The sequence below is a fragment of the Diospyros lotus genome, chromosome 12 (assembly GCF_014633365.1).
Source record: "Diospyros lotus cultivar Yz01 chromosome 12, ASM1463336v1, whole genome shotgun sequence".
Lineage (NCBI taxonomy): Eukaryota > Viridiplantae > Streptophyta > Magnoliopsida > Ericales > Ebenaceae > Diospyros > Diospyros lotus.
In genome coordinates, this window is record NC_068349.1 from 9,481,114 (window position 1) to 9,489,733 (window position 8,620).

An 8,620-nucleotide genomic window follows, 5' to 3' on the forward strand; every position below is an offset into this window, starting at 1 on the left:
GATTTCGAGACGAGAAAATGTGTCTCAAATTTGAGACAAAAAAAATATGTTTGAAATTTAAGAAGAAAAATCCTCTCAAAATTGAGACGGATTTCGAGACGAAAAAATCTGTCTCAAATTTTAGACGAAAAAAATCCGTTTTAAATTTGAGATGGAAATGCCAGTCTCAAAATCCCTCTCAAAATTTGAGACTAAAAAATTCGTCTCTAAACAGCTGTTTTCTTGTAGTGTTAAGCTCTCCATGGATTATTCTTATGCTTATGTAACTCACTTTGTTTTGTGAAGAGATATTATATCTCACCAAGAAATACAGCAAAAACAGTTACCAAAACTAATAACATTTCTACCACTATGTTGGAGAGATTTTCAAAAAGAATTTGTTGTAAAATGATTGACATGTTTGGGAAGAGATCCAAGTCAAGGAACTAGAGGTTGTAATTAACCTTTCACTCATTTTGAATTCTATTTATACATATGAATGACTATAACCTTTCACTTGTTTTAAATTCTATTCACACAAATATGTGGTTGTAATCTATGGTGAATGGGTGTACCTTTTGTGAAGGGTTATGCCTTTGGTGGAGGGTTGTAATATTATCTATAAATAAATTAATGTATTCTTGGATCAAAACACTTGAGGATTCATATTGTTTCTCTTTTCTTATTCTTCTCCTACCTTCTTACATAACACTTCATAATTTTCGTGCATTCAAAGATCAATTCTTTATATTCTTTTATTGTAGAATTAGAATACAAAGCCTCTTGTGTTTGTTATTAATTCTGTGCGTTCAGGGTTTGTTGTCGGGAATTGCATATTCATCAACAAACATTACTTTTGATTCCATTATATCTAGAGATTTGTTTAGATTCCTTGTGGAGTGTATTTTGAGACAAACAAAGTCTTAAGGAAATCGAGTTTTTGTGTCTTGGAATTTTTGGGTTACTGCAACATATTTGCCATTACAACACAAATCTTCAACAATCTTAAGACTTTGTTTCTTGAAGTTGTGATGACTCCACCGACTTCTTCTCTATGAGACTTTGTTGTTGATTTTGTGAAATTGGAGAGGTTTGAAAGATCTAATTTTCGGTGTTGGTAGAATAAACTATATTTTCTCCTTATCACACTTAATGTGGTACATGTGCTTACAACACCAAGACTGACAAAAACCGAAGATGAAAGTTTGGCAAATACAAGGGCAAGGCAGAAATGTGATCAAGATGACTACATTTGCAAATGCCACATTTGCAATGCTATGTCAGATGCTTTATTTGACTAATACCATAGCAAGAAAAGTGTAAAAGAGATTTGGGATGCTTTTGAGGCTAAGTACATGTTCGAGGATGCCACAAGTAAGAAATTCTAGTCTCTAAATTTCATCAATATCGTATGGTGGACAATAGTAAAGTAATTAAACAATTTCATGAAATAGTTCACATTTATAACCAATTTCAACAACATGACATGAAAATGGACGAATCCTTTATTATATCACTCATCGTTGATAAACTTCCTTCTAGTTGGAAAGATTATATAAAGAATCTTAAACATAGAAAGGATGTTCTTTCCTTTGAGAAGTTAGGCCAGCATCTTCGAATAGACACTACAAGAAAAGTAGTTTTTAGTGGCCACTTTTAGTGACGACCAAAAGATATTTGTCACAAATACAATTGTTAGTGGCGATCATAAACTGTTTGTCAGTAAAAAAACATGTTTAGTGATGGTAAAAAAAATTGGTCACTAAAGAGCTCATTATTTGTGACGGCCACGACTTGTGGCCACTAAAAGTGCATTATTGTGACAGTCAGTTGTGAGGGGCGGAATTTACAATCACTAAAAGAAGATTATTTGTGACGGCCATGTGTGGCGGTCACTAAAAGTGGATTATTTGTGACGGACATGTGTGGCGGCCACTAAAAGTGGATTATTTCTAACAAAAAACAAGATTATTTGTGAGGGTCATGTGTGGCGGCCACTAAAAGTGGATTATTTGTGACGGACATGTGTGGTGGCCACTAAAAGTTGATTATTTCTAACAAAAAACAAGATTATTTGTGAGGGTCATGTGTGGCGGTCACTAAAAGTGGATTATTTGTGACGGCCATGTGTAGGTGGCCACTAAAAGTGGATTATTTCTAACAAAAAAACAAGATTATTTGTAAGGGTCAGCACGAATAGCCACCAAAAGTACATTATTAGTGACGGCCACGGATGGCGGCCACTAAAAGTAGAGTATTTGTGACAGCTTAACATGGCGGCCACTAAAAGTTTGGGGATAGCAAACACACTTTAACAAGCTTATTTGTGACGGTCGCTGAAGGCCGCCACTAAAGGTTCATTATTTGTGACAGTCAGAGTTGGTAGTCACTAAAAGTATATTATTTGTGATGACTAAAAGTGAGTCATTATGCTTATTTGTGAGGGACGAGGCTTGTGACCACTAAAAGATGACTATTTGTGAGAGCATAATGTGGTAGCCACTAAAAGTGAATTATTTATGACAATCGAACATGGTGGCCATTAAAAACTTTTGGCATAATATACTTGGTTTGACAATTACTAAAAGTAAATTATTAATATAAAAAAGTATTATAATATAAAATATAATTAATAAAAAAATATTTTCATTTTTAATAACATTCTTCTATTATGTTTTTATTTTTTAATAACATTTTTCTTTTGATATTCTTAAAAAGTATATTTTTATTTTAATATACTTTTATAATTAATTATTAATAATATACTTATTCTGAAAAAATATATTTTTATATTCTAAAAATATAATTAATAATTAAAAACAAAGTATGTTTTTATTTCATTCTTCTTTCAATATTCTTTAAAAGTATATTTTTTACTACTAAAAAATTTACAAAAAAATAAAAAGATATTTTATTTATTTTTCTTTTTCTTTAAAATATAAACAAAAGTTTAAAAAATATCTAAAATTTATAAAAACAGAAAAAGATATTTTGCTTATTTTTTTTCTTTCAAAATATAAACAAAAGTTAAAAATAACTTTTAAATTTTAAAATTATTTATAAACAAGGTTTTCTCCCTCATCTCTCCCGCCCCCATTTCCCTTCATCTCCATCTTCCTCTCTGTCTCCTTCTCTCCATCGCCTTTATCTCCTTCACTGTAGCATCTTATCTCCTTCTTCGTCTCCAGCTCCAGCTTCGTCTCCGGCTCCAGCTTCGTCTCTGCCACAACCTCATTGTTACCTCAACGTTGTCACTACTTCCGCCGTATCCGCTACCTCAACGCCACCGTCGCATCCGTTACCTCAACGCCGCCGTCACATCCGCTGCCTCAACACCGTCGCTGTCTCCATTGTAGCCTCCAGCTCCAACAGGTCTATTTCTGATTTTGTCATGTATTCTTCCTCTCTTCTCTATGTCTCCCCCCTTCTTCTTCTCTCCCCTATTAATGCAGGAGCATCACGGAATTTCTTTGATTATTTAGCTTGAGCATCTTTCGTTTCCATATTGTTTTGTTTTAATTTCTGGTCAGCTCACATCCAACTCCAACTAGAATGTCCATTTTTGCATCACAAAATATCTGAGTGCATGTCCATTATTGGCAGCTTTAATTCATTGATTGAATACTTTGAATCTTTTGAATCCAGTTTGCCCGAAACTATTTATATGACCAGTTTAAGGCGATGTTTGTCTAAATGTTTCTTTGGCATTAGAAGTGGACTACTAAATTAATTAATTAGTGCTGCTATATATGGCTTTGAATAGGGCTGGTTTTAACTTTTAAGGCAATATGTGGAGGCTTTGCCATGGGTTGGGGATTTTTTGTAGGAATAGAGGCATTTCTGTTTTGGGTGTTCTTCTAGCAACGCCCGTCCCCAGATATATATATATATATATAGGGTCTTGCTCTTCTAAATAATTAAAAATTGTCACTTCTTATCCAAAAAAAAAGAAAAAAGGATAAGTTGTTCTAGCTCTCAGTTTATTTGACAAATTTCGTCTATTGGTCAAATTGAGTTTTATTTGACAGATTGCATCCATATCAAAACAGAATTTCAAGAGCTAGCTAACAAAGATGTCAATTAGGAATTTCGCAGATGCCTTTCTCATGTTATTTCAAAGATTACCAAGTGTCTTTTTGTTCTTTTTTGTTTCTGTTTTTGACGTTGACATCGAAATGCTAACATGTATATGTAAACTGACTCTACTCATTTAACTCTAGCAAGTACTGTTTCATACATAGTTACAGTTGTTGCAGTAGTATGGGCTCAAGGCATGGCCTATGCTTAGGGGGCTCCAAAAAGTGTGGGGTCCCCAAAAATGAGAAGAGCAACTAAAGGCATAAAACATATTTGTACTTCTAAATAATTATTATTTTTATTTAAAGTAACAGTGCCAATAGCCGTGGCTGCAACTCTTGCCCCGTTTGCCACCTTCAGCACGATCTCATCATCTGCGAGCCTTCTACTTTGCTCCAGATCCTGTACAGAAGCACAAACATGAGTTGTCACTCCAGAATCTAGAATCCATAAAGTAGAACAATGAGCAATGGAAAAATACTCGTGAACTATCATCATACCTTCCGCTTCCTTCTTCAAGGAACTGAGGTAGTCTTTGCAGTTCCTCTTCCAGTGCCCGTCCTTGCCACAGTGGAAACATTTTCCTTTGGCAACAGCTTTTCCCTTCTTCTTACTTATTGTCTTGGCCCCCTGTGGTACTTGTGTGGCCTTTTTCTTGCCTTTCCCCTTCCTAGTCTTACTGGAAGAGGTAACAGCCATCACAGTACCCGTTTTCATGTTGTTTTGTGCCGTAATAAGCATGTTCATTAACTCAGCCGGAGTACACTCTCTTTTATTCATATAGAAATTCGATATGAAATTTTCATACGAATCTGGCAAAGACTGAAGGATCAAATCAATTTGGAGGTGAGGATTCAACTCATCCCCCAAACCCTTCAACTTCTCTAACAAGGAGATCATTTTGAGAACATGTTCTCCCACTGATCCTCCCAGAGACATCTTTGCCCTAAATAGTGCCTTAGATATCTCATATCTCGCACTCCGACTTTGTTCGCCATACAACTCTTGTAGGCGTGTGATGATAGAGTACGCGTCAGGCATATTCGCATGTTGACGCTGTAATTCACTACTCATTGAAACAAGCATATAACTCCTAGCGGTGAGATCATCATCTCGCCACTTGGTAAGAGTATCTTGCTCCTCTTGAGTAATGTTTTGAGGAACACTTTCCCCTCCATCATCATTAGCAGGCACGGGTACAGGAGCATCCAATACATAAGTGATTTTCTCCAAGTTCAAAATCAGTTTCAAGTTTAAGAGCCAATCATTGAAATTTGGTCCAGTTAATTGGTGCTTGTCAAGATTTCTTGTAAGTGGGTGCAATGAAGCCATTTGATGTATCTGCAGAAAATAAATAGATTATTAGATATCTTGTTTTCCTTAACCATTTGACTTTGGTCTTTAAATCAAACAGTGCCTCCCACTAAGTTTATCAGATTCCTTACTCCCAATGAAGGAAAATGCGAATTCACGTTGGCATGAATTCCAGTGGGGTATTTGGATTCTTATTAAATCTATTATTCCTCACATAATAGATTCTTCGAATAATAAATTCAAAAGTGGACAACTCTTGTCCAGTACATCTCATGTACGGCCCAAATATTATTTTGGCTCCCAGTCCAATGTACCTCACATAACAGTTTCTTGGCAATTGAACATGGTTAAATTATACCATCACGCTGACAAGTCTGCACAGTTGAATATCGATCCCCTCACATAATAGGTTCTTGGGTCTCAATATTTGTGCATTCCCGTCTCATCAAATGATAAATAGAAATTAAAAACATTTTAACCAGTGTGCAACCCCTATGTATCCATAGCCGGTCAACACACGAATCAAAATGCCCTAATCTCTACCGTGATGGAGAGCCCCGATTAAATTGCCTTAACTCTTAAGGTCTAATCGGTTACAATTTAATTTTATAAATATGGGAGATTTTCGGTCTAATTTTTAGGTCTCACTTTACACATGCAACGTTTTAATCATCATACATCAACTATGTAAAATAAACATTGCATAATCTAGTCGATATAGTCATGGACTCAAACATGCATTCTAAGCACGATTCCAGCCATTGGAAACGTGCGGTGCATACGTGGGTGCATAAAAAGAAAACTGCTTATAACTATTACAAGCATAACCCGTTTACATAGGGTCTTCGTTTCTTTGATTGTTTCACCTTTGATGACTCTATTTCACGTCGTGCCTCCATTGATTGAATCATTGCTTCTACATTTACTATAAACTACTTTTACAATAGAATAAAAGCGAAAATAAAATTAAACAATTAATTTTACAACCGTTATCCAAAAACGGCAAATCTCGGCACGCAGGCCATCAAATAAAATAATCCATACATCCACACAACACATACATCATCTATGTAGTGTCCTAAGTCCATGACCAATATCGAAATATGACATGGCATTCACAACATGCTATTTAACAATTAAAAGCATATTATAAAATTTATATGATTGTCGGACATGTGTATAACATTTATACCCTAAGTGCTTTGAAAAACAATTTTTTTTTTTTCGAAATTAAATTTGCTGGAAAATATTTAAAATAAATTAAAAACAAAAATGAAAAAAAAGGGGGGGTTTTGCCCTACGCGCGCATGCAAGAGCGGCCGCTCGCGGCAACGCGCGCCATGGGCGCACGCGCATGGCCGCCTGCCCAAGGCACGCGGCCATGCAGGCCGCGTGGCCGGGCCCTTGGCCCGGCCCATGAACGCGGCCAAGGTTGCGCTCGCGGGCCAGGCCCGCGGCCCAGCAAAGGGAAGCGGGCCCAGCCCGCGTTGTGCCCTAGGCGGTCGCGGGCTATGCCCGCGCCTCGCAGCTGCACGCCACCACCTTAGGCGGTGACTCCCTTTCCAGGTGGCTGCCCAGCAGCCACCTCTCACCCCCGCGGCCACTGTCACCGACCGCGACGGCGGTCGCTGCAGCGGCCATGGCCGCGCTGCCTAGCAGCGCGGCCTTCGGCCATGGGCGCCGCTGGCGACGCCGATCACTACATCTGGCGCCGCCCAACAGCGCCTCTCCCTCTGGCGATGCCGCCCAGCAGCGCCAACCAGCCTGCCGGCACCGCCCAGAGGTGCCGCGGCCATCAGCGCCGCCCAGCGGCGGCGGCGGATCGAATCAGCCGCTTCCCTTTTACTGGTTTTTTTTTTTTTTTTTGGTTTTCTGCAAGTATATATATATATATATTACATATATACATACATATATAGTTTGACGTCCCAGCAAACACTTTTAAATTGAACATTTAAATAAAATAATCTTTGTTTTGTTCTTCCAGCAACATACACATATGTATATCTCATATACATAAGTTTATTTTTGATTCAAAACACAAAATAATGTCCGACAAACAAATAAATTAAAACTATAAGTTTGGAAAAACGATGGCTCTGATACCACTGTTAGAAAACATTGATCTGATCATACGCAGTGGAAAATAAAATCTGATTTTATTGGTATCACGTTTTTCAAATCTTACGGTTAAATCGAAGACATAAAACGAAAAGTTATCTCGAAACGAAATCTGATTTCGTTGTCGATAACCCGCCTGATATCTCCCACGCGTGAGATGCCGAGTCGGTCCACCCGAAATCGTCAAGACTTTAATAGACTTGAGAGAAAAAGGGACTCGGAAATTTTCTCTAAAATTTCCATTTTGATTCAACTAATTGATAAATTGGATTTTGGGTTTAATGTTATATTTATAAACAAGAAACCCTAAAACCCTAAATGCTATTGGGCCGGGCTTTAGGTGCTAGCAAAAAGCCCAAACCAAATTAATAATTAAATAAATAATCATATTACTTATTTAATTATTCTTATTTCTTAAATAATTGCATTTATAATTTAGTAATTCCATAATTACTAAATTTGCCCCCTTTTTCTTTTAAAAAACGATTTCTATTGGGTGGGACTTTCTGGGTTCACAATTAAATTGGCAACGAGAATTAATCAATTATTAATTCTCGTAAATCACGAGTGACATCTAGCAATATGTCATGATTACCCAATTTAATGTGAAGCGGGAATGTGAACCTTACATTACGGTGTCCTGCAATATAGTCCCTCTATCATACTATATCCCGACGAGATATGAGATCACGGTCGGTAGGTCAAATCTCTCGATCTCGTCGTATGACCAAATCCAATAATCACACTTGACTAATATGACACAACCTCTACGGAATCCAAATTCCGTCGTCATATTACCTCGGCCAAGGATTTATCGTCAAGTGACCACTGGATCGCATAGGATATCTTCCTCGTATATCTCGAGATGATAGATTCCATGTCTGATGCACACATACCTCATGTGTCACTGAACTAGGCACATAGATACGTACGGCTATCCCTGATTAGGACAACCATATAATATCGTTGATATCCTAATCCACTAACACACAGATATCCATGTCATCTCAGGTCTAAGGGCTAATGCAAATCCGCAGTTAATATTAAATCATTGACCCGTGAGATAAAACCCATGTGATTCAATATTAATAGTCCCGTTCAGTGAACTCGTTCCTATAACGAGCACCCA